Source organism: Larus michahellis, chromosome 12 (assembly GCF_964199755.1).
Source record: "Larus michahellis chromosome 12, bLarMic1.1, whole genome shotgun sequence".
Taxonomy (NCBI): domain Eukaryota; kingdom Metazoa; phylum Chordata; class Aves; order Charadriiformes; family Laridae; genus Larus; species Larus michahellis.
Genome location: NC_133907.1, coordinates 1897543 through 1923272, shown reverse-complemented (window position 1 = coordinate 1923272; position 25730 = coordinate 1897543). Strand labels below are relative to the sequence as shown.

Sequence of the window (25730 nt, the reverse complement as noted above, 5' to 3'; positions counted from 1 at the left end):
TGGAAAGGTGGGGCTTTACATCTGCGGGCGGCATCGGGAGAAGGACCAAAGGCCACATCAACATAAGGACCTTCTGGAAAGCGGAGGCAAATCCAGGAACAGCGTGCAGTCAACGCGCAGGAGTCACAGCACATTAATCCCCAGTATGAACACTCCCACGGGAGAGCACAGTCACCCTCCTGCGTTTTAGCTTTAAAGCTGTTTTTCTCCTGAATGTCAACTCCACACACCATTTAACGTGCTTTAACTTGTGCTTCACACCCACCACGGAAAAAACTTTCTAGAACTTCTAAAAGCAAAGGAGGCTGGTGGCTTTACAGCATGTGTCTCACAACTGTTGTTTACTCTGCGTCTGAGCCTCTCCTTATGGAAGTTAATTTGGTTGGAAAGGTACTACTGGGAGCACAGCAGATGTGATGGAAAGTTGATTCGGCCCCACCAGTTCCGTCCCGAGAGCTCTCTGCTGCCCAGTCTTCACAAGCATTAGTTTAAGAAATTAAATAAATCATCACAGGACTTTTGTGTTTTGCCAGACTTGGATACAAGAGTGGTGCACAGCGGCGTATCTGAAGGCAAGGACTGTCACCAGGCTTCTCCATATCTGCACCTTTGTCCCCAGAAAACGGGGAAGGAGCCGCAGCAGTGACCCGAGAGGCACCGTGCGTCCCCGCGCAGCACCGCACCCCGGCACCCGTCAGCTCTGCGCGGACAGGCGCCTGCACCGCAGGTCACCCCTTCCCATCACAATCTGTAGAAGCGTAAGCGAATTTAAAAACGAGGCACTTTTGATATTCAGAACTTCAATTTTACATAGAATTTATGTGCATACACATACAAATCTCTTCCCTTATTTTATCTCCATATGCATTACTGACTGATGTATAAACACCCACATGAACTTTTGTTCGACTTCTGCTTCACGCACTTCTGTATCACTGATTAAAACACTCATCAATTGTGTAAGACTCAAGCTAGCATCCCCGATAAGCTTTTTTTCTCCCCTCTTTTTCTCTAATTTTTTCCTCTTTTTTTAAAGCAAGCTGGTCAAGAAACTGAAATCCACACGAAGACAACTGAGACTTTTCCTCCCAGTCATTCAGCACGGAAAAAGAAATCCATACATTTATTGCAAGCTTGGATTTGTACTACAACATCTTGAAGTGCTCAATAATTCCATAAAAGCTTTGCAGGTGAGAAACATAACCTGCCAAACAGCTACTAAGACTTTCCTCTATTGCAACACAGGCCACAGGAGCGGTTCTTTGAAACAGTAAACAAAAAATGCTCGAGGCATTAAAAGATAATATTGTGAAAAAGGAAAAAAAAAAGAATGAAATGTTGAAAACCATCATAATTATGTTTTAAAGAGAGGTCTTGATTGCTTAACCTAAGACACCTAGGGCATAACGATTACCAAATTCATAACTCTTCCCCATCAGAGAGTAAATGGAAAAGTCTTAATAATCTAAAAAATATTGCAGTATCTTTCTTTCTTTGCAGTGAATCAATGATATTTATAGCCCTAGAGGTACTGAATTTCTTTTGTATCAAAGAACACCAATAATAATGTACAATTCCATTATGGAGGTGCATCTCAAGAAAGTGAGCACTGTCTAAGATCACAGAAAAGGAGGAAGTCAAAACTCCGTACCTGTGATCCCAAGAAAACGTGCCAATCTTCTCCCAGCAGATGGAACAATCAAATAAACTCAGGTGTTTGTAGCTCACCATATAAAAACGGGATGAGAAATGAAGACGTTTTATGTGCTTTGACAGGAAAACTTTACAGCCTAACTCCACCAAAAAAACATTCTGAGAAAATCAGACTTGCTTAAAAAAAAAAAAATAAAAAAAATATATATATATTAAAAAAAGAAATGAACAGAAGACAGCAGAGAATTTGCATTGATTCTGAAATCCAGAGTAATTCAGAGACAGCAGCATTCCCCAGAAGCAGAATGAGGAGGCGTGACTGGCAAAGAGAGAGGAAAGTGTCTGGCCTAATAACTCCATAGACCTTCAGGAAAACATTTTTTGCCCACAAGAAGAGTAGTTCATTCTCTGGTTGCTCCCGCCTTTATTCTCCCACCTATGAAGAGCATCCTCAGGCATCATCCAGCAGTTAGACTGGGGACCTGTGGGAGTCATTAAAGTAATTAGAACTGCTTGAATGTCAGCAGCAGATGATGCCATGGAGGACAACACATCCCTACCCTACTGTTAGTATGAGACGTTAATTTTGTGAAATCTTTTCTTTTGTGTTCTGCTTTCCACATGAATTATATAAAGCAGAGCCCAAGCAAAAAGACCTACAAAGATCTCAGCAAGCAGGGTATCAAAAGGGGCTTGGTTACCATGACGTTGGCATCCAGGTGTTTGTAACTTTAAACTACTTGGCATCTTCCTTTGCGTGATTTTTAAATACTTGGGAAGGCAGTCAACTGCCTCAAATAATGGGAATTTAAACATGTGAGAACTTAGACTTAGCTTTCTCCTGCTGAAAAATCAGCATCCGACTTGATTCCTGTTTTCAAGGATGAAGGCTATCACAGGCACGATGCAAATTCCAGACGGTGCTAAAAGCCAAGCCCAGCACCCAAGCCTGACCCCAGCCTGTACTGGGAGCTCCTCTCCGTCCTGGAGTCCCCACAGCTGCTACCGAGCTCGGAGACAACCAAGACACGAGCTATTTCAGGAGTTTAATTAAGAAGTTTCCTGTTCAGATGAACAACGGGTATTTGGGCACAGCTAAGCAAAAGGTGCTGTTTATATTACCAATAGCAATAAAAAAAAAGTGCTCGATGCACTCCAGCTACCCAAGGAGACAGTGTTCTTGCCCCAAATTTTCTGGGTCAAAGCCTAAAGCAAGCATATGTGAAAGGGAAACAAACAACAAATCCGTACTTCATGAGCTGTAAGCAGTATTGCTGGTCTTCCAGAATAATAACTGATTATTGTGAAACTGTGAGAAGTCATTACACTGTAAAGGAAAAAAGATCCTGGATACGAGAAAGGGCTAACACTTAAATCTATATGCAATATGAATTCATTTTGGTTCTCTTTATACTTTGCTATTCTTAGACAGATAACAGCTTCATGAGACCTGATTTATTGTTCGTGTGTATCAAAATAGGAATGTGCTCTTACGTTTCAAGGCATTAAATGAGATTTACTCCTCAGTAACTTCATTCTGACTTACCGAAGCAGGATTTTCCATGCCCGGCACTTCTGCCACAATAGAAAATCTTTCCCAAGAAATGCAGAGCTTAGTGAAAAAGTTACTATTACTAGTGTCTCGACACTTAATATTGACAGCCCAGGCCATCAAATGTAACTTGGTCTGTGACTAGAACTGTCTGCAGGGAATAATGGATTAGAGAGGTGGAACCGGCAAAGTGCAGCTGCACCGATGCTACTCGGGAGGGCTCTGGGCACCCCAGGCTGCACCTCAGCCCAGGCTCTCTCTGCCCAGTGACACAGCGGGGGGCAACGTCCACACACTGAAATACTCGAAATTCCATCTAAACTTAAGAAGAAACTACACCATCTCCACAGGTGACTTCCAGCCTCGACTGCTCCGCAGTTCTGTGACCGCCAGCGCAACTGCTGTTCAGGTGTACGAGTATTACGAGCACAATATTTAATAACTATATCCTTAGCTGTGTATAGATTTTTAATCCAATTTAAGAGAATGATAAAATATCCTGGATTTTAATAGGTCATCACAGTGACAGTCTGGTCAATACAATCCCTGATTCATTACTCATACTGCATTCTTCTGTTCTCACAAAATAAATCATGCCAAAATAACATAGAAGTGTTTTATACCTTCTTAACTGCTGTATAAAAAAAAAAAATTATTTCACAATATTTCTATGAAAGAAGGAACATATTTCCCATATTATAAAAATTGGGGCAACTCAGAGACAGCTTATAAAGTGATTTTCCCAAGACTATATATAGCTTGGATTAACTGACATCACATTCATGAAAAAAACTAAAATAGCAACAATAGGAAATCCTCAGCACAGCCCATATTCATGAACTATCTTACTGGCTTTGGCCACTCTTCCAACAAGGTACTGACAGCTGAAGGGGAAATTCAGATTCCTGTTGCAGAATGAATGTACAGTCCAGACCCGCTGCCTGTGCTCCATGTCAGGTGCTCTACTCTACCTGGTTCCTACTTGGTTTGCTGCTCCATAAAGTTCTGCAATATTAAATTATATGGAAATAGCTATAAAATTATGCAGTTGGAAGCAGAAATAAGCTGTGCCCATCACTTCAAAATACATGTGGTCATGAAGAAATGTTGCTCCACACAAGTAGCATTTCTGGTTTGATTTCCTCCTTTTTAGAGCGCTTGGGGATGGACCAGTACTTACTGCCAGGTGCTCCCAATGAGAGCCGAACATCTCAATCCTGCAGCACTTACCATCAAAGCTTCCTTTCCTCCAAATCCCAACGCTGATCGTTGCACGTTTTGCCTATTACAACAGGACCCAGCAATGTTTGACTTTATCCAGATTATTTTCTTACTAATATTATTGTAGCAGAGTTTATATAATAACGAATGGACTATTCAGTACGTGCTCCACAGTAGCTCACGCAGCCTCCGACAGTGGGATTACCAAACCCATTTGATAAGTTTCATGGGAATCTATAACACTCCCCTGAACTGTCACCAAAGAACAGCTTTGCCAGGGAATGAGGTCTTCCTGAGAGGCACGTAATAAAGGCAGCCTTTACGATATACGTTACCGGAGGTCAGAGGCAAGGCTGCTGTTCTCATTTGTGAAGGGGAAACACTAGACCGTAACGATGGCGTGAGAATGGTAAAAATAGTAAAGTCATTCCCCCAGTTCAGGCAAGTTTAGCACATTTTGCCCAGTTAAGTCCTATTCACTGTAAAAGTACTGCCTAAAGGTGCCTTTAAGTACAGATTTGCAGACAGCGTAGAACTAGGCACGTGTATCGCGTCAATCGCAGCAGGTGACTTTTTGCCTAAAAGTTACCAGGACCAGACACCCCGCCCAGCGCAGAAAATCGATTCAATGCTCATGGCACGTCTTGACTGAGAACACACGGCTCTTCATGTTAGAGCAAACAACTCCAAAAGTAGACCTAAGCCTAGAGAACAGTAGGTTTTAATTCCTAGCTTATATTAGGACATTTTATACAGTACTCACACGCACAGTGACAGTTCAAGTTTCTCTTTGAGCTTGCAGATGCAATCACTGACCCGTGCCTTTGAGGTCGTGCTAACCACTGTGACGTGCACACTTGTTACTCATATAATTCTTTTCTAAATTACTTTAAGATAAAAGAAGCAAAGAAATAGCCACGTAGAATCAAACACAATTGCTTCCTATTAAATGGCTGTCAGTTCCACCAGATCTGCACCAACCTTGGATCAAAGGCAGTCACACTCGGACACTTTTCCTTTAATAGCAGCATCCATGCCTGGGCAGCGCTGGAAACCTCTAGCGTTGTTCCGATGCTATCTCAGTACCTGAACGAGTACTGCGTACTGCACTGAGCGTCTCTGGCCTCGTGACTGCCTTCAGTTTTGAACGAATACTTCTGTTGGTAGAGAAGCACAAGTATCTTGGTGAAGAAGCGACTCCTTTACAACACGTGGCCAGGCCAAACTTGTTGCCATTTAAGTTTGGGAAGAAAGGATGCCGACGTGCACAATATTTACAAAGCCTCTTGCAAAAATTCACCACTTGATGAATGTCCCACAGGCCTATTCCCAAACCTGCCCTAGCTCAGAAACCCCACTGAAACCAGCCAGAAGAGCCATTGAAGAATCAGGTCTTAAATTCAGAGCAAGTCAACCAGCTACTGCAGCAGCTTAAAGCCGCGTTATACTGAAAGGTGTAGGCGTTATGGTGCAAGCAAACAGGCCAAACCCACTGCCTTACCCTAAAGCAGCGCAGCCAGCAATGAGCAGCTGAAAACCCTTCTTGAAGAAAAAGGAGAATTATTGTCCTAATTTAGAAGGGTCCTCAAACCAGCAGAGGCGCCTGCCGGGACTCTGATCTCAGTTGTACCAGGTAAGCGGACAGGAGAGCACCCCAGCATATTCCAGACATATACACTATTAACTTTTATCTAAAGGTATTAAAATTTGGAGGCTAGTATGCTGGGTTTTCCCATTTAAACAAGACAGAAAAAGTCTGTCCCCTGAATATTCTTCATTCACTTCCGCATTCCGCAGAACGCCCACTCTGCCCCCTCAGCAAACACCCTGCCAACGCTCCCTCTCTATGATCAAAGTTTCTCTTGGCTTTCACGGGGGATTTGGAAGCACAACCTTTAGATGTGAAGCAGTGTTAAAGGAAAAAAACCACTAAAACCAAACCCCTCGTGTTTTGAAGACCTACAGTAACTCCAAGGACTTGCCTAACACATGCACCAAAATCTACATCTCCAGGCTTTAGCTTATTAAATAGGGAAAAATGTAAAAATGCATGACCTGGATGAAAGTATCATTCTTTTCTGCTGTGTTCCCAAGTTTTTGAAGTTGGGGACTTTGTTCTTCACGAAATTACTTTGGTAACAACTCTGTCTCCACCTAATGAAAATCTATGTCATGAAACTACCCGACCTAGTTTGGTTCCACTGTCTGGTTCTGCTCTAGAGAGATTCCTGATTAAACTCAGAGTTATTCCACACTCCTTTTGATGACTGAGGCATTCAAATTAGCTATCAGATCCTTAGCAAAGCTGGTAGGAACATCTTGCAGCTCTCGTGCTAACTCACATTCGTAGATGTATCACGGACCGTAGTTTCTAGCATTACACAAACCAATTAACCTTTGCAAGCATCACGCGCTACAGAGAACTAAATATAATAAAACATTGTAAAAGTATTGTTCAATTCATACTAAGAGTGGTTTCTCAGAGGTAATTACGTACTGATATGCACTGAATCACAGCACATTACAGTGTTGTTCCGTGTTGTTCTATACATTCAAATTTGACTCCCTCAGCTCCAAAAAAAAATGTACCCAAAGCCTGGCACTTGTTGCTCTTAGATTACCGAACTCTTCAGCAGATAAAGCTGGCAAAGAAGCACACAGAGCATGCAGAGCTTCAAAAAAATTAATCTACGTCTTATGGAATTGTTCACTTCTACACTGAGCATATGTATATATTTATGTTAACTCAAAACATCGTGCACTTTTGGGTTAACAAAGTATGGGTAGCCTTTCAGAAACTGGAAGGAAAGGTGGGTTGATGGATAGGGAAGATGCGTGTTTAACACATACTATTCCCAGTTTCTGAGTTTGTATAAAAAGGCAGAGATGCCCAGGCAAGACGGCATTCACGGGATTCTCTACACAGGAAAGATACACCTGGACACGCCGGATAAAATGTCTTATTAGCACTGGTATGAAAACACTGTATTAATAAAAAAATGTGCCACCTACTTAATATCCAAAAGATGAAAACTATCCGCCTTTAAAGTTTTCTCTTTTTGAAAACCTAAAAACATATCTTTCGAAAATATCGAAATATATTAAGGCTGCTCAAGCATGTTCAAACAGCAGGCTACCAGCCCCCGAAGATGAGAAGGTACGCGTTTGGTCTAACCGATCACATCCCTCCTGCAGGAGCCACATCCGCACGCAGAGGCAGACGGAGCCTGGCGGACCAAGCAGGTATTTGAGCCACGGGTTCATTAAAACAACCCAAAGCCTACACGCTCACCGGTCTCACCAGCAGTGGCAGCACACAACCTTGAACAGACTTGCCAAAAAGAGACTACCTGATTCCTCCCTTTAACGAGCAAACTGGCTAAATCACAGGGATATTTTAGTGTCTTACTGAAGGTCTATTAACCATGTCTGTTCTTTAACGAAAAAAGGTTTTCATCATGCTTCACCTCTGAGTGAAAAATCAAAGCAGTGCGTTCAATATTAAATTGCAGAAAGCTGATAGGAATTTTAAGATTTGGTCCAAACTATCTCCTGCACACGGAGCTACACACAGCACTAACCGCTATCAATTACACAGACACAGAACGTCGCGTGGAGAAACACCCGGTGCATAAATGGCACTTTTGGCTGTGTATGTTTTTTTTCAAATCAGCCTTTTTATTTTAATTGTCAAGGAATGACCTTGTTAAAACAGCCTGTTCTGTTCGTTTCCTTGGTGCTTATCAGCTATGAAGTCAAATTCCAATAATCGCGTTTATTCAGCTTCCCAGCCCCTCCTCGCCCCCCCCAAAAAACAACAAATGAAGGGAAAAAAGCTTCCAGCTGACCACGCAGGAGTATCTAATCTGACGGGAAAAGGTGAATCCTGTATGACATGCATTTTTTGGTCGGGTTCATGGGAAGCCTGGGGGTGCCAGAAAGACAGACCGAAATCCTTAACAAACCTATACAGTGAAAAAAGCAACATCTGCCCATGGAAAGATAGGAAAAGCAGGGCCTAATACAGACTGACACGTCGTAACTACTGTTTATGTATATTGCCAAAACCCATTGCCCTCTGAAATTTCTAAGTAAATTTCAGATTTCGTCTCTTAATCACTTCAGCACTCTGCTCTTGTCCAAATGTCTTGTCAAAAGGCATTACCGTGACTTAAAAACTTTACATTCAGAGGAACTCTAGTGCAACTTAAACCACGTCCATGAAACATGGCACTTCTCATCTTAATTTTAAAATAGATTCCACTTTCATGATATGAGGCACTATGCTCTGTGCCCTCAAAATTTACACCACCTCGCAGGGCCAGAATAAGAAAGCATGTTGAATAATTCCTCTCTTATCACTTACTACTGAAGTGTAAAGTAAATCTGCTGCTGTTCAATAAAATTCCTCCTTGAAATCACAAGGCTCTCAGTTACTCTTTCTGTCTCGGTGGCATTGAATATTCCAGGTCACCGCACAGGTTAAGTGAACAACCTCACAAATGCAGAAATAACACAAACTGAGATTGTTCCAATTTCCCCACAGCAGCACTTTAAAAGAGAAAATAATCAGATCTACCATCTCCTTCCAGATCCGCACCCCCTGCCTTTTATTTATTTAAGATTTTGGTACTCGTGGCCTCCCGAATAGGACTGGCTCTCCCTCGAGCGTTCATTTCGTAGTCACCTGCTCCCACCCGCAGCATCCCTGCTCCCCCGAGCATCCCTGTCGCAGAACGCCTTCTCCCAGAGCCGGGCTCAGCTGATGGGTTTTGGTTAAAGCTCTCTCTGCTCACGGGTTTGCTGAGTTCTGACACTCAGTATGGTTTGGGGTTCAGGGGGTTTTCCCCCTCTGTACTCTAAGTAGTTCATTAACCCTACATAACTGCCAATTAAGAGATTTTCTCCTCGAGAAGGAACATTCTCTCTGTGAAACCCATTTAATTACAGAAAAATGCATGGCTTAAATATAACCACCTCCTCTTCTGTTAATTCAGCTGTGGTGAATTTTGCATGCTCTATTTTATCCCCTGGTTATGATATAAAGGAATGCTGGAAAACACCTCTTTTTTTTTTTTATAAATTATTTAAAAGTTCCTGTAAATTGGGTAAATCCTGACGGCTTCACTCCTTTGGGGATTATTCCCACAGAGATCAGAAAGCGCAACTTTGGGAACTGCCACAGGTCTTTATTCTAAGAGCGTCCACCGGTCCCATGACTGCACTAGCTGAATGCTTACAAATACATCACATTTTTCTCCTGGACGTGTTCTTATAGAAAGAGAAGTTATCTTCCATTTACTGGATGATCATGAGAGTCAGCCGTTTGCCCAGGCTGACACAGGTGAATACGTACAGGCTCCAAACCCAGCTCAGCCCCTCAGGGGCACAAACACTCTGGTACCCTGTCCCCAAACTCCCAAAGAGGCACAGTCCCATCGTCCCAAAGAGACTGTCCCTGTCCATCAGCAGATCTTCAAGGGACCAAGCAGGAGAGAGGCAGGAAAAAAAAAAATCACTTATCAAAAAGGATGCAAAAATATTATTACTATGTTTTCGACAACTTTGCCTATTTGGCCTAATTTGACCAGATGCAATGGCAGAAAGGTGGGGTTTTTACGAAGGCAAAGCTAGTTTGGTCCTAAAAGCATGTTCACGATACTAAAAAAAGCCACTGACTTTTCAGATTTGCTTTCCAAGTCTGATTCTCAGCTGATATAAATTGATAATGTTGCTCTGATATTCTTGTTACGTCCACTTCATGCTCTGTAGAGTGTTCTCACCATAAGACGTGGTGATCATGGGGTTTTCTACGTGAAGAGTGAGCGTCCAACTGATGACACAAGATAAGCCGAGTAATTAAAGCTCGTATTTAGAGCTATGAACTCTGGAAAGAAACGTATGCAGATCAACAGTTATCAAAATACAGCCTCTACTAAGAAAAACGACGACACAGTTTGAATGCATCTATTCATAGGCAGCAGTGTTCATTACTGCACCCCTTCACTGCATGGAGAAAGCAGGGACAGACACGCGCGACCATGCAGCCGTTTGACAGCCAGCATGAGCCTGCACGGTAATGCATGGGAAATACATGTCCCGCTACCGTGCTGGCTGCTCGTTTCCCTCATTTTCCAGCTTTCAGCACCCCTCTGCCGAGAACGGTTTCTCGTGCGACGACTCCTCCTCACCGCTGTGGCATCTCCCAGCAGCTCAGGAGAATCCCAAGCGCCGCAGGGCAGTGGGATGCCCCTGAGACACAGCCAGAGGAGCCCAGCATCCCTGTCCGGCGGGTTCCCCGCAGCCCTGGGTTCCTCCTGCAGGCGGTTACCCCAGCAGTGCAGCACACGAATCACCAGGTGGCTCTATTCGGTAGCAGACATTGCCAAAGCTGCCCAGCACAGGGCTTCACGTACTGGAACGGCGGGATTATTGGAATAAAAATGCCCCGTGTCCCATGGAGCCAGCTCCCCATGGCTTACACCTTGTTAGGGACAAAAGGACCGATCTGGAGATGCTGATAATCTCGGGAAAGACGTGAGAAAGGCTCGGCTGAAGGCAGAAAAGTGAATGGTGGCAATGACTAACATGTCCCAACGTGCAGTGGGACAACCGACGTGAGAGGTGACCCTTTATACAATGTGAAGGAGGGCATCCCGCATTAAACAAAACAATTAATCATACAATGTCTTCCCAGTCATTTTTATTGGCAATTGAAGCAATTATTTTCATGTATTGGTAATCAGATTTTAGCTCAATACATGTGTATAAAGACAGCATTCTCACTGTACGTTAAAAGTTCAACTACCCTAAGCTTGCAGCTTCCACAAAATTACAGATGCACGTAAAAAACTTCCTATTCTTACATCCCAGTTAAAAGGGAACAACATATTTTCAAGTACATTATCTCTCCCCTGCGGACCCAGTCACTAAAATTTGCAGCAAAAGCAATTGGATTTACAGCCCCAGACGACTTGGGGGACGAGTAGTGAAGTACAAATGCAAGCACCAAATGACTTCAAAACTGGCACCAGCACCAACCTTCTATATGCTTATTCTACCTACTCGAATTAACGTGATGACCGTCAGTGCGCAAAGCTGAACATCTGTATGAGTCCTTACTTCGTCAAGACTTCATCAACAGTTGCAAAAGTAGCTGTCATAATTAATGTCAAGAAATTTTGAAAGGACAAGATTATGCACAGCTAAGTACTTTTTTCAGGCTACGAAAGACCAACTTTATACATAAGAAAAACCCACCCCTGGGTATTTTCAGATGTATGACATCTAAGTCACCAGGCACACATTAATAAGGTAAGCCAATTTTCCAACAATCAGCAGGCAGGCAGATGTAACGCAGAAGCCACTCTGACTATAGAGGAAACCTCCAAGGGCCAGAGATTAAATTCTATTTGCCTGAGGTCAAAAGACCTACCTTAGTCCCTAGCGAGCGCTTGTGCCCATCATGGAGCCATTGCACAATTCAGCAAAAGTGGCAGCCAGAGGAGAAGCCTTCAACAGGAGAACACCATGGGGATTTAACTCAGAAGTGAGACGCTGTAGCTCAGCTACATTAAGGAAGCTTCTTCCTCATTAGCATCTGCCTGTAGCCAGACTGTGTGACCCTGATGCCACACACGGGCACCCAGGAACCGCACCAATACGTAACACCAACACACCAAACATGACTCTGTCATCCTCTCTCTTTTGCATCACAGGGTCCTTATCAGAGCGAAGCAGGAGATGTGTTTCCCTGGAAGGTCGGGTACCCGAGTGAGCTCCTTGGACTACCACCCCAGTCAGAAACTTGCCCTCGATGTATAAGGTACAAATCACTAACGTCTTCTCATGTTAAAGCGACATTTTAATTGCATTGCATATTTTACCATACTCAATTTTGGTTTTAGCAAAGTTGACTGCGTTTCTTTATTTCTTTGTGGTATCTAGTCATTTATTATAAATTGGCATAGTTAATTCTCAAAGTTTCATTTGCATATCTTCATTTCCTTGCTTAATATGGACTCAGAATTTGATGGATATTTGCAGATCTATGGATGTTTCCATACACAGAAAACAGAACCCGAGCATCCAACGCAGATGTCCGTGTACTAACACAGGAACTAGCAGCACAGCAGCAAAACAAAACCAAAACAACTGTCAGAAGTAAATCACAATATTAAAATTTGCGCCAGCACTACCCAGACAAGGCCCAACACTTGCAGTTTTATGGGCATTAGGCAATTCAGAACATGCATTATGACAGAAGTCTTCGTTTTTGTATGCAAGTGTTTCCACCAGAAAAACGCACCTGTATGGGAGCAGTGGATGTCAATTTTGATACACACACTTTGTAAGAACATAAAATGAAAATGCACCGTGCGTGCTCTGCCCTCTAACACCTGTTAACGCTCCCGTCTCAGCGGCTATGAAAATCAAGCCCAGAGAAATAACCAATGATTTCCAAACCTTCACTTGAATATAAAACAGCATTTCCTTAATTTTACGCTGTAGTTTCTTGGATTTTTTTCTTGAACAATATGAAAAGAATAATGATCCTACCAATGAAGAGCCCTTGTAATAACTGACTTTTACACTTCAGAAAGCACCTCAAGTTCACGTTGGCATTTAAACATCATCAGAGGCTGTTCATAGACACATATGTTATCCCTCCAAGAGCACTATCCTTTAAATATTTATATTTTTATGCAAAGATGTGAAAAGAAACCAGAAGCTACTTAAAGACATCACGATCAGGATTAGCACAAATACCCACGCAGTCCGTGAATCTACAGTATCCACTTGCTCATTTGCTCTTTGCCACTCCATCGTTTCAGGCGCTGCTCTAATTAAATCAACCCTTGACTGTCTATGCTGAGTAATGGCTAGAGCCTCCGGTAGGGATGTGATCGCGGGTTTCTGTGACCCCCTATGCTGCACCTTTCCTTCAGACACTTCCTGAAAACACTTACACACTGCCTATACTCCAAACAGTTTTTCTGGTTCACTTTGACTTTATGCCCCCAAATCACTCAATGTTAATTTTTAAGAAAAGGATCTCTAAACTTTGTTCATACTTTGCTCTCTCTGTGGCATCCCAGGAAAACCACCTCATTCCATGTTATGTTGTCTGTTCACATTATTACCTGAAACTGTGCTCGTTCTCTCCTGTATTTGTTTGTGTGGGCACAAAAAAACATGCTCTCACACACTGAACTGGGACCTTGCAAAGCCAACAGCCCTGGCGACGGCTGGACCAGCACGCGCTGGCACGGCTAGGGGCTCTGGCTGCGTAAAGAAACAGAGCCAACATCCGCCAACATCCCCACTCGTAATGGTACAGGCACGTCTCCTCCTGCACATCGCCTAGCAGAGCCTTTACTGGCTGCCTCTTATGGCCAAGGCAGTATCCTTACCTGAGCAACCTCGCCTGCAGGGGAGCAAGGGGGAGCTTTTTGCATTAAAAAAAAAACAAAAAAAAACAAAAAAAAACCCAACAAAAAACAAAACAACCAAACAACTGAAATTAGGGTTTAACAAAGACAATTCACGCTGCCTAGTCTGGGAAAACAAAGCTTAGGTCAAGAAATTTAAAAGCAAACAATACAAGACAGAGCAGTTTTTACATAAAGAGCTGTTCGTGTTCTGCCACTCGGTTAATGTAACGGGGGAAAGAAAGGAAGCAGAAAATGGTCCTTGTCAAAGTGCAGCCAGTCCTGTATAACGAGGCTAAAATGGAAACCTGCATAATAGGGTATTAAAAGCTTTAATTATTTCCATTTCTTCCAGTCTGATGGCATCTACCTGTAGCCAGCAAACACGTCCTTTGTTAAAGCCACCCTCTCCTCTTCCTGACACTCATCTGCTCCCGTGCTGAAGCTTCCCGGCTGCCACCCCCAGCACGCACAGCTCCCCCAGCATCCCTAATTAGCCACTAGTGACAGGGACTCCATGTGGCACCTGCACAGCAAAAAGGAAAGTACCCGGGGTTGGAATATTTCTACTTGAATGCAGCAGCTTCTAGGAAAAGTCGTCATCTCCTCTCCCCCACACCTCATTCGAAGTAAACCGACAGGAGTCTGAAAGTTTGTGTTTCCTAATAACTTTATCACATGCTCCGTTCTTACACAAACTGTTCTCATACAAGAAGCTTTTCCTCCTATGACTTGTTTGTTGTTGGAGGTTTTTTTGTTTGTTGGTTTTTTGTTTTGTTTCTTTTTTTAATTTTGTCGTTTATTCTCACAACTCACATATTCTCTTTGAATAACAACTTAAAAAAATGAAAATCTTCAGTTAGCAGCAGCAATCGCAGCACATTCCACTAAAAAAGAGTGAGCCTTTAACAATACCTGTGATTAAATCAATTTGGTTTGCCCTTTTTACAATACTTCTGGAACTCTCAGAAAACATACTCCATATATTTATTTCCAAACCAATGTTGCAAATAAAAATGAAAATAAAATTACATTATATATTTCAGGAGATTAGACATGAAAGAGGCATATGTAATGAACTGCACCTAGCTGGACAGTAAATGGCAAATAACTCCATCCTGCCTTTGTGCATAGAACTCTGATTTTCTATTTTGTGTATTCTCTCATAAGAAGTAAGGGAATATCCATGAAAAACAAATACCGTTGCTGCTGTGCCAGAACCCAGGATCGCCTACTAAAACCTCGCCTAGTGAACAACTGAAAAAGCATCTATTTAACCCACCCAGGAAAGACAAACTATTTTGAGCCATGGTTAAACGTAGCAACAGGTAGTTTTTTAAGTCTTAAAAGTAAACTCTTTAGCTGCGGCTTAAAAGCCAGTGAATTAGTTAAATGGACACTAAGCCAAAAAAATTCTACCAGAAATTTTCTCAAAGCAATCCATTTTAAGAACCATTACTTTAACTTACGCCCCAAAACCTAACCATTTGCCCCCGGGACTGGGCCAGGCTGGCGCTCAGGAGCCATCACACACAGCGCGGGGGAGAAGGCAAAAACAGGGAGGAAAAGCAACGCAGACAAAACCGCAGGCAGGTCTTGCTAGGACAGACTATCAAAAGGAGAAACAGTGACAAAAATTGTCTGCTTTATGAATACGCTTCATTTGCCCCCCCATACACCTGCTTTTTTTTTTTCTCCCAGAAATCCAGTTTACAAAACCATTCAAACATCAGTAACACCTGGAATAGCCCTTCAGCTTTTTGATGACTATTGGTGACCTCAGAGGGGGAATAAAGCAGCACCATTTTTCTATGACAAAACTTAGTTACGTAACTTTGCTCTTTTCCTATAATTTTGATAATTACTCCTCAGTTGCAAGCTCAATGCTGGAAGTGCAGAGTGCTTCAAGTGATATAAAAATGCTGGTAATCACCAAAAAGGCCGGCTAACGTCGATACGTTTTTAACCAAAGAATGTCCTATTTTTCAGGATTTCTTTCATGTTTCATATTGAACGTTGAGTTTGGTAACTAACGTCACAGAATCGAGACCAGCAGGTAAAGAGAATGGAGATACTGAGACTTCATGACTGGTTAAGATTACAACATATAGTAAAGCTGTAATATATTTATCTTGGTGACAAAAATGATTCAGAAAGGAGGAATGACTAAAACACACCACTGACTACTCTGAATATTGTTCCTCATCCTGACGCTGGGGGATGAGGCAGACGGGTCTGTAGGCATCTCCCTGAGGCAGCCAAAAAACCCAGTCACCTTGGCTGCCAAGAGACATTGCAGCAGATCTTTGCTATAAATCAAGTGAAGTTGAGTCTTCAGATATTTTTATTTCAATACCTTCGCCAGCAGTGTCTTCTTTTGAAATTAATATATCTGCTCTAGTGGTTTTCAGTTTTCCTTGTAGGATAATGACAGCTAATAGGAAAGCACTGTCATGTATTCTGACTACAGGTAACGTGTATGTGACAGCTGTGTGATCATCAGCAGGAAAGTACTTCCAAAAGACAAAAGGAATAATTAAAATGAGCCTGCAGACCTAGCTTTTGGATTTAAATGTTTAAATGTTTTAATTTGAAAGAACAATGGCTCCTTGAAGCTCCCTCCCACCCCGTACTGACAGCCTGTCATTCAGGCCCGGGCACCGGGAGGGCCCGCAGCCGCCCCCGGGGGCCGCACGGCCTCCAGCCTCGTCAGCGTTTGCTCCGCTAACGAAGCGTCCTCGGAAGGAAAGCGAAGGCGAGGAAGGCAGCGGGCCTGGGGGGTGCGATCTGTGCCCCAGCACCCCCCGCTGTACCACCACGCAGCCCCCGGCCACGGGCAAGCCGAGCCCTGGACATGGAGGGCTGTCACCAAGAAATCAGGTGCAAATGGGGCACAGCAGGGGCAGAAACTGGTAACTCCAGGCTGAATACTGAAAGTTGTACACAGAAATACAAGGCTTCGCTCAAGAAGCATCAAAAGCTTCTGAAAACTTGATTTTTACACAGAAAGCTGAATTCGCCATTTTTGTGGAAGATTCTGTCTGAAAACAATTTGATTTATCTAGGTTAACAAAACGTTTTAATAAAAAGAATGTTCTTTTTCCCCCAGACAGCTCCAGGACAAGGCGCAGAGGGAAAAGGGTCCCTGTTCCAGAGAACCGGTTCTGATGTGACACAGCATCCCCCCGCGCCTCCTCCTGTCCCCCCAAAGAGGGGACAGTCCTCCCGCCGGAGCAAGCGGCTCTGCAGCCACGCAGGCAGCAGCGCGCTTCAGGTGAAGAGATTCTGCGTTTTCTCTCTGTCGGGAGAGACCTATAATGAAACAGTGGCAGAATGATGGTTGTTTGCATTAAAGCAGAAACTCCAAATCCCCACCACAAAACAAAACCCTGTGCGTGCCTGAAGCGTTTCCCCCCCTTCAAGGCGCGCAGGAGCGGTGCCGACCGCAGGCACAAGCTGATGGACCACACCGACCGGGAGAATCAACGGCAGGGAAGATCGATGGCTTGACTGTGTTTCAGTGACGTTAGTGTCACTGGAGGAGTTGTGACTCCAAATGTTTCTGGATCCCGCTTTTCCCTTCTCCTCCCCTCGCATCCTTTTATGATAATGCAAAAGAAAACAGAACACTACAGGTTTTTAATAGAGCAGATGTTTATTAGGAAAAGGTCAAGCATTCAAAGGAAGATTGAACCTCCAGACAGGAAGGCCATGCATCACCTGGCTGAAACAAAATAAGACGTCCTAATGTTGCCGAACTGCCTTTAACCACACAGCTAAAAGGGACTCTTTTTCATTTTAGATTGTATGGTTCCTAAAAGAAAACGCTGCTGTAAATATTTCCTTTAAATAAACATGTTTTGATTTGACAGATTCACTGGTGACTAAAACAAACCCATCGCAGCAAAGTAAGAAGGGGAAATACCAATCAACATCTTTTCCTGTGATTTGGGATTTTGGCTTCATTTAGCCGTTTTAATTTTTCTACGGTCTGAATTATGTATTTCTTCTCCCCTTCAGGGCACGCACATCACATTTCAGAAACAGTAAGAATAGCAAAATCTTTTTTTTTTGTTGTTTCTTATCCAACTAAGCGAGAACCAGGGTCAGCCTTGTATAGCCTTGGAGATGGTACTGCAGTGGCAGAGCCGGAGCTGATGAGCCCAAGGAAGAGGTGCCTCTGTGAGCGAGGAGAGAAGCACTGTTGCGGGACTCACTAAGGGGTGGGTGCCTTCAGAGCACAGCAGGCAGCACCCCGGGCACCAGCCCCTGCAGCTCTCCCAGCCAGGATGCCTGGGGGGGGTCACCACGTGCCCTGGAGAGCATCCTTAACACCAGCACCAAGGCCCAACCTGCCCATCACCCGTGATGCTGCAGGCAGGCTCCCAGGGAGCCCCAGGCTCCTCCAAAGCCTCTTTGCTATTCTTCTCTTGTATTTTCCAAGTAGGAAAAGAGGTAATTCCGAAACCAGGAACATCCATCCCTTGGAACTTGCTGTACCATCAAGGTTTCTTTGTAAAGATCTGGCCTGCCATCAGCACAAGATGGTGGAAGGGGCTTTAGACTAATCCACTGCCATTGTATGAGCACCTGGGGACTCTGCTGTGCTCACGAACAAAACTACCATCAGATCGTTAGAGCTCAACAGCAAAACTCCAACTTACTCCAATGGGTTAAGATTCCCCCCAGAATATTTTTGCAGTAACTGATTTCATTTCTCTGGTTTTCCATATATATCGATCAATTCTCAGGCAATATTTGCCTCCGCTTGCTGCAGAGGACAGCTCGCTCCAATAAACGTTCTCAAGATGTTACAGAAATACAGATACCCTGATCTGCAATAAATTTTGCATAGGAGGTGATACACAGTAATCAGAAGACAGCATCAATGGAAAGCCAAGTTACTCTTACTCCAAGCGTGCCACTTTGCAACTTTCCAAGTGTTCAATAAAATATAAAAGTCTTCCAAAGAGTACTCTGCACATAGAACGTTTTCCTTTTACAGTAAAATGCATCTTATGGATTTATAACATACTTTCAAGGAGAACAAACCATAGTTTATAAAACTAAAATTTAGGAGAAAGCATGACTGCCTGCTGTAAAGGAAACTCCACACCACTAGTGAGGGGTTACATATTCTCATCATTGCCGATAGATGGATTATGTTCTACCATTGTTCACTTCACACAAATAGGAAATAAGGCAAAAAATGCAACTATAAATGTAGAAAATAATCAGTACTTCTAAAGTAATGCATAATTTAAGCAAAGATTGTTATTTAAGAAACTGAAAGGTGCATTTGTTAAAAGTGCTAGAGAACAGGATCTCAGCCTTAAATAGGCACACGAGTAAACCAAGTTGTTTACTCTCCAGTTAAAACTGAAACTCTTTAATAATTTACCAATTTTTCAGAGGACTGTAGTCAAGGCTTAAGCATGTTCAGAACACTATTGCTGCCATTTTTCTTCCCTTAACATTAACTGCTATTTCAATATTTTTTTGTTTACAGAGTGTTTTATCAAGATAAAGTGCAAGGAGTCACTCACAGCTGGATACGGGGAAAATCATTTTGATTCTTGTTATTCCATCAAAGCAATGGTTACGTTTGTGCAAAATAACAAAATCATCTCTACCCTGGGAAGATGAGATCTGTGCTGATGTTATTCAAGCCTACACGGTAACTGCATTTGTTCTAGTGATAACAGGAAAAAAATCCGCCACCGTGTTTAGCAAATCAGTACACCAGAAAGGGCTTTTGTAGGAAAACATCCTAGAGCGATGCCGAAGAGAGTCCGTAGATAAAACAGCTCTGTTATTCATTTTCTAAGGAAAGTTTACTTAAGCTTACAAGTGTGGTGGAAAGGACTAGCAAAATAATTACAAGCGAGAGACAGTCACGCTTTACGGCTCAAAGACATTAAACACATCATCCATAAAAGTCCTGCCCTGTTACTGCTGAACATATAAATCTCACGTTGAAGACTTTTTGTCGGAAGTTTTCAGCCAGTACCATTCAAGATGTGAAAGGCTCAACTCCTGAATTTGCAGAGATTTTGGTGTGTACATACCTGATTGGTAGTGCTTTAATGTATAATATTAATATATGCTATATTACCAGTCCATTTACTCTTGATTTATTCATGATGTTATATATCCCAGGAGATGCATGAGAATTCTGGAAAAGCTGTTGTTCAAGTCACCCCCGCTACCCTTCACAAGCTGTGCAGCGCTGCCATGCACGGCAACGCACGCTCATATAGGACTTTAAGCCTTAAGAAGTTACAAGTTAAAAGCACATCAATCCAGCACTGCGGCTCAACTACTCAGGTTAAGAATGCAGAGAGCACTATCTTGTACTCGCTGGAGCAATAGTTTTGCTAAATAAATATAGTTGGAAGACGCTGCCAAAATCGGAAGCCTTTGAGCCTATGAGATAAAAGGAAAGCTGGTTCAGCTGCATCCTCTAACAGGAAAGAGAAATTAACTGAATGCCCCGCGGCGGCGGGATTCCTCTACCAAGGCTCACCAGCTCTCTCGGATGCCCGGACATCTTTCCTCTCTCAAGCCCCTAAGTCGGATTCTCAGCTCCCATCCACGGGATCGGTCTGGACCAAACGTTGCGTTTTTCGGAAGGAGGAGAGCCTTAGCAGGGACCAGAAAGATACGGATATACAGATGACAAGTGAAAGAAAACTTCTGAAACCCAAGGTGAGCCCAGAACGTGTTACATGTAACGTGGAAAGCAGCCCTTAAGGACAGATTTTTAGGTCAGGCCAATCTCCAAACAGCTATGGCCAAGAGACACGCTTCTGCAACTAACCCTTGCAAGGAGAAAACAAAAAATAAAAGAGAGAGAGAGAGAGAGAGAAAAGAAGTGGGAATGAATTCCACTCCATGCTTTCAGATTTTTTTTTTTCATTTAAAACATACATTTGTACAGTTAAATTCCCCATAAACAGCATATATTTCATAGTTGATAAAATCTGTAATTAGACTTTGAAATTCACACTGGTGTTAGTTGTCCTACACGGCACCAGTTTTGCCTGAAAACAGCATTTAAGCCGTTTCCTTTTTCTCAAACTATCACATTTGGAAGCCTATTACACAGGATGAATTTTTCTTGAAGAATAAAACTAAATTGAGTTTATTTGAAAGATCAAACTGTAAGGACAAGATTGAAATAAATGTTTGGTTGCAACAAATGACCTGCTGTATAAATCAAGCTCAGAAAGTATGTAAACAAAGAACATGCACAAAATAGCAAACATCGGTTCTGCACAGTCAACTTAGGAAACTGAAAACTGTACAAAGAACCCACACGAGTAGGAGAGAAGTAGGTGCAGAAGAGCTGAGAAAGCACCAGCTAGAACACAGCTTCCCTTAGTCAAAATTCGGATCACGCAGCACCGCAAATGAGGGATATCCCCGCTACGGACTTCAGCTGTAAAACACAGTAATGCCAATATTGCTGTATTTATCATAGAGTAATTTAAATTTGACCCAAAGACACCCCAAGAGACTTGATGCATCTTTGTCTTAGGTGTTCTCGGAGGGTTGCATAAATCAACATGTCACCCCCCAACACGAGCCAGAAATCCGTACCCTCCACCCAAAAGCCGTTGCGATGTCCGTGCTTTGGGTGCAAAAGAGACGCAGCGCTATTTATTTTTCATCAGCACTTTGCCTTTGTGCCATTCACAAGTTTTGCTCCTTCTCTAGTGCAGTTTGCTATCTCCTCTCTTTCTCATGACTTCTTTTGCATTTTGGCCAGCTCTTCCATGGATCCTGATACACAATTAACATTCTGTTTGCTGAGTCAACTTCCCAGGATCTTTTACAGCCCATTGCATTGTGCTTTAAGGTGGAAGAGAAATAAACGTAGACTGTAACTCTTAGTTATAAATATTTATTTTACATTCCAAATGAATTTTCACTGCCAGTTCTTCCATATGCAAGCAGCTTGTTGATAGAGGGATACTCCAGTGCAAGCATTAGATGCTTTACAGCGTATGGGTGGACAACCTGTGCCAGTCCAAGAGTTGACTCCTGCAGCAGGTGCTACACACAAAACAATACAAGCAGTAAATTATTTACAGTGCCTTTTTCCATATAGTGAAATGCTCAAAGTACTCTACTTGAATAATTAAAATAGCTTTTTCCTTCCTGCCCTGCAAGGCTTGATCCCGAGTTCTTAGCCTGGACCCCCGTTTCTCCTCCATATGGTGCGTTCAATTTCCATTTACTTTTTGAGTGCTAATAGTGGCCCATAACTTCAAGCACCGCTATTCAGAGTCGGTGCATTTTCCCTGATTAATTACTATGGAGAGATGATACCTCTGGGAATCGAATACATCGTGTGCTTAACTCCAGAATAGACAGTTCTTGTCAATAACGTATCCAAGCAGCTTAAAACTTCAATAGCCTGGTTTCTTATATACTGTAAGTGGTGCTGAATATTCAGTTTTATTTCTCTGTTTCCCTGCCAGTAGGAAATAAAGAACACACTTTTAGCTAAATGAGAACTGAAGTGCAGTGGAAGAGTGCTATAAATTATATGCAGGCCACCAAATAAAATTCAATTTTCAGGTAATGTGAAGGTGTAATGCGTCTGGAGAAGCTGTTTTGCATATCACACAAGACAGCAGGCAATAAGGAGCGGGGAATGACTAAAACCCGATCTGTCACATGCAACTCTTTGATTGTTCCCCCTACTTTACCTACTCTAATCGCACTGTTGCAGTGTTGATTCAGAACACGGCGGCCCATGAAAAATGTCACCGTTCTGTCGATGTTGCGGATCCGCTGGCAATTTCAGCAAGCACTGGATGCACATAAAGGGTGATAAGGCACTACATCCTGCCATGCTCAGCAGGTTTTCCATTTCCTCCTGCAATTACACATCAAACTGTTTTAGCTTCACAAGCTTCGGCACTATAAATGGCCTCAAGGCAGAAGTCTGCTTCGCACACTGATGAGTCTATCTTCAAAGCAGAGTGCAAACTCAGGTTTTGGGGAGAGATTTTTTTTTTTTTTTTTAAATACCCTTTTTCCAGAGCTTTTAAGAGTTTACTTAGAGATTATTCCTACCATTATCTCCATGTACTCCAATTAACAGGCAGTTTTATGTCAACATTAACTGGAGCTGCCTCTAAGAGGCGATGAAAGCCACGCATCCACGAAGAGCAAGCCACCATCTGCACAAGAAGCCTGTTCACAGCATTACGTCTGTACATAGTGGGCTTTGTCTTTTGGTTCTTTGGGAATTTTTTTGGGTTTGGTGGGGTTTTTGTTTGTTTATTGGTTTGGATTTTTTTTCTTATGAGGCTCCCTGGCATTCCAGACTGATAATAGGCGAAGAGTCTGTTTTTCAGACGCTCAAAGCCTTGCCTCATGCTACAGCCACGCTGTCTCTTTCTGCCGTTGCTCCGTTTAAAGCAATTCATGCATTCTGGGACAGATACTCCAAACAGTTCAGTACGCAGATGTACCACCCCTCCCTTCCTGCGTGCCCATACTACGTTGCTGAACAGAGGAGGCGGCGGCAGCTCCTCACCTGCCCTGGCTGAGCCGGGGCATTCTCCCGGAGACGCTGCCGCAGAGCGGGCAGCTGTGAGAGCCCCTCTTTGCTCTCCCACCAGTTCTGTCTCTTTAGCATGTAGACCCCAGGAGATATGTAGAAAGTACCAACAAGATTACTCCCACTGACACTGCCAGAGCGCTCTCCTCTGATTTCGTACTTGCTCCCAGAGTGTGCTAACACTTTGAGACTGTAAACGTGGCTCTCGCCTGCCTGGTAGGCTGAGATCCTTACAACTGGCAAAACGCTTGGAGCATCTGAATTCCCACCATGCAAGCTGAAGGCTAAGATGGAAACAAGGCAACGTTAAATGAAGTTACTGCTCTCCACATTTGAATACACTGGCGTCGTGATTTGCTCAAACGCAGATATCTAACTTCACATAAAAACAATGAATCCCAGGGTGAGACAAACAAAACTACAGTAGTATCTATGGACCAAAGCAGAAGACAAATCCCACCCAGAAATTACAGCTTTCACCTACTCACTCTTCTCATGCTAGCCATGAGAAGTGAGATGAGATACAGCAGAAGCCATAATCCCCACCGTGGGGCCATGACTAAAACCTCCACCCACCTCTGAGCTTCAGAGTCCTCAGGAGGACTTCCCAAACTCAGCACCACAACAGCTGTTACAACGTCTGCAGCTCCCGTGACACGCGTGGTCACTCACATGGGTTCTCAGTACCAACAAAAAACAGATGAACCTGCTCCAGGTGCTGCCAGCTGCAAGACAGGCTTGTAGCTTCTCCGACAGCCCATCCCCGAGACACCATTAATGAGACGTTGGGATCAGGAGAAGGAACCACCACTGCCACAGCATGCACGGTTCTCCTCCTCTGCCCATCGCCCCAGGGACAGGGATACAGAGGGACCTGGGCTGCCCGGATTACACCCTCTGCCAAACGACGGCAACAGCAGTAAGGGAGGCAAGTCTTCGGACTGGTCTGGAATAATAGATGGCTTGTGTCCCCTCTACCCCTATGAGACAGCGTGACAAAAGGACTGTCAGAGAAAATGTGAAGCAGCAGCATTTAGCCACTGAAAATGAACAGGAACAAACAGCTCCTTGCATGCCATAGCTGACAGCTTGTTCCCGTGCCTCTCCACTGACCCTACCCATGAAGAACATGGACCTTTTTTAATATGCCTCGGGGTGTGTTAGTATTCATTCCCAACCTTTGAAAAGCTCAGCTGTCATCGCGGCTTGAAACGGTCTTTGGGTTCTTTTTTAAAAAAATACAAAATATTCTGAACTAATGATGTTCAACATATACCTAATTTTCTGATTAAGTCAATTATCAGAGCATATGCATATATGCCAGCCCTCCCAGCCAGACCAGCACTGTATCCTTCTTAAAACACGTTTGAAATTCCTCAGGAGCAAAGACCTTTCAAGGAGGGAGTCGACAGCTCCGGGCAGCACATTCAAAGCTGCAGAACGGTGACTCGATGATCCAACTTACGCCTCCGAGCTCTCCCCATTTAGGCAGGGAGAGAGCATCGCACACACAGGGCTCCAAAACCACCGACCCTCCCATGCCAGCAGCCAGGGAGGGGGCGGCAGGGAAGGCAGAAGAGGGCGTTCGTTCGGTACCTTAATAAAACTTAACAAAGCTGTGAATATTAGTGCGTTGGTAAGTACAACACAGAGCCAGCGAAACAAGGCAATGATGTGCCCGAATGGGAGAGAAACTCCTGGCGTGGCAGGAAATTTAAGTAAACACAGGGAAGATTCATCTGCCTCTTTGATGGCAATCTGTGCCTGGGCAAGAGCCGCATCTGCCCCGAGTGTTTACGGTCAGTGCTATCTGCGTCTTTGACTCTACCTTTGCCATCCCATGACAGGGTATTTTCCAACCCTTGTACCTACTGCAAACTCAGACACGTCTGCCATTGCTTGCTGCTCCAACTTAACCACCTGCTGTTCGTAATAAAACGACTATTTCCTTCTTTCTTGGCATCTTCCCTTAGGAGGCATTGTCACCACACTTGCTGCAATTCTCAAGTGCTGCTCCAGATTGAAATCTCATCAGGGATAAGAAAAACCTCTTCAAAATTCAAAAAATAAGCAACTATTATAGTATGGCTGGGTGGACCCTTGCACAATTTTTTTGTTGTTGGGGTTTGTTTTGTTTTTGTTTTTTTTTTTTTTAAATCTGGAGGTGTTGGCTGGTCCTTCCATTCACAACTACAAAGAAGAGAGTGAGAAAAATGGGAGAGATGCTGAGAGAAGGCAGGTGCAGCCAGAGGACACCGATCTGAAATAAAGACCATACTGCTACCAATAAAAGGAG

The 25730-nt window shown here is 43.4% G+C and overlaps 1 protein-coding gene across 3 annotated transcripts in view; it reads right to left on the bottom strand.

Annotated features, from left to right (window-relative positions):
* CDH4 (cadherin 4) overlaps window positions 1-25730 on the bottom strand; it is a 455155-nt gene that overhangs the window by 341549 nt on the left and 87876 nt on the right. The window contains exon 1 of one of the 3 annotated variants that reach the window (XM_074604744.1): window positions 5408-5425. The exons of the other annotated variants lie outside the window; for them this stretch is intronic. The gene's annotated coding sequence lies outside the window, so the exon portion shown is untranslated. Of the gene's footprint in view, window positions 1-5407; window positions 5426-25730 lie in introns of those variants that run through there. 3 annotated transcript variants of the gene reach the window in all.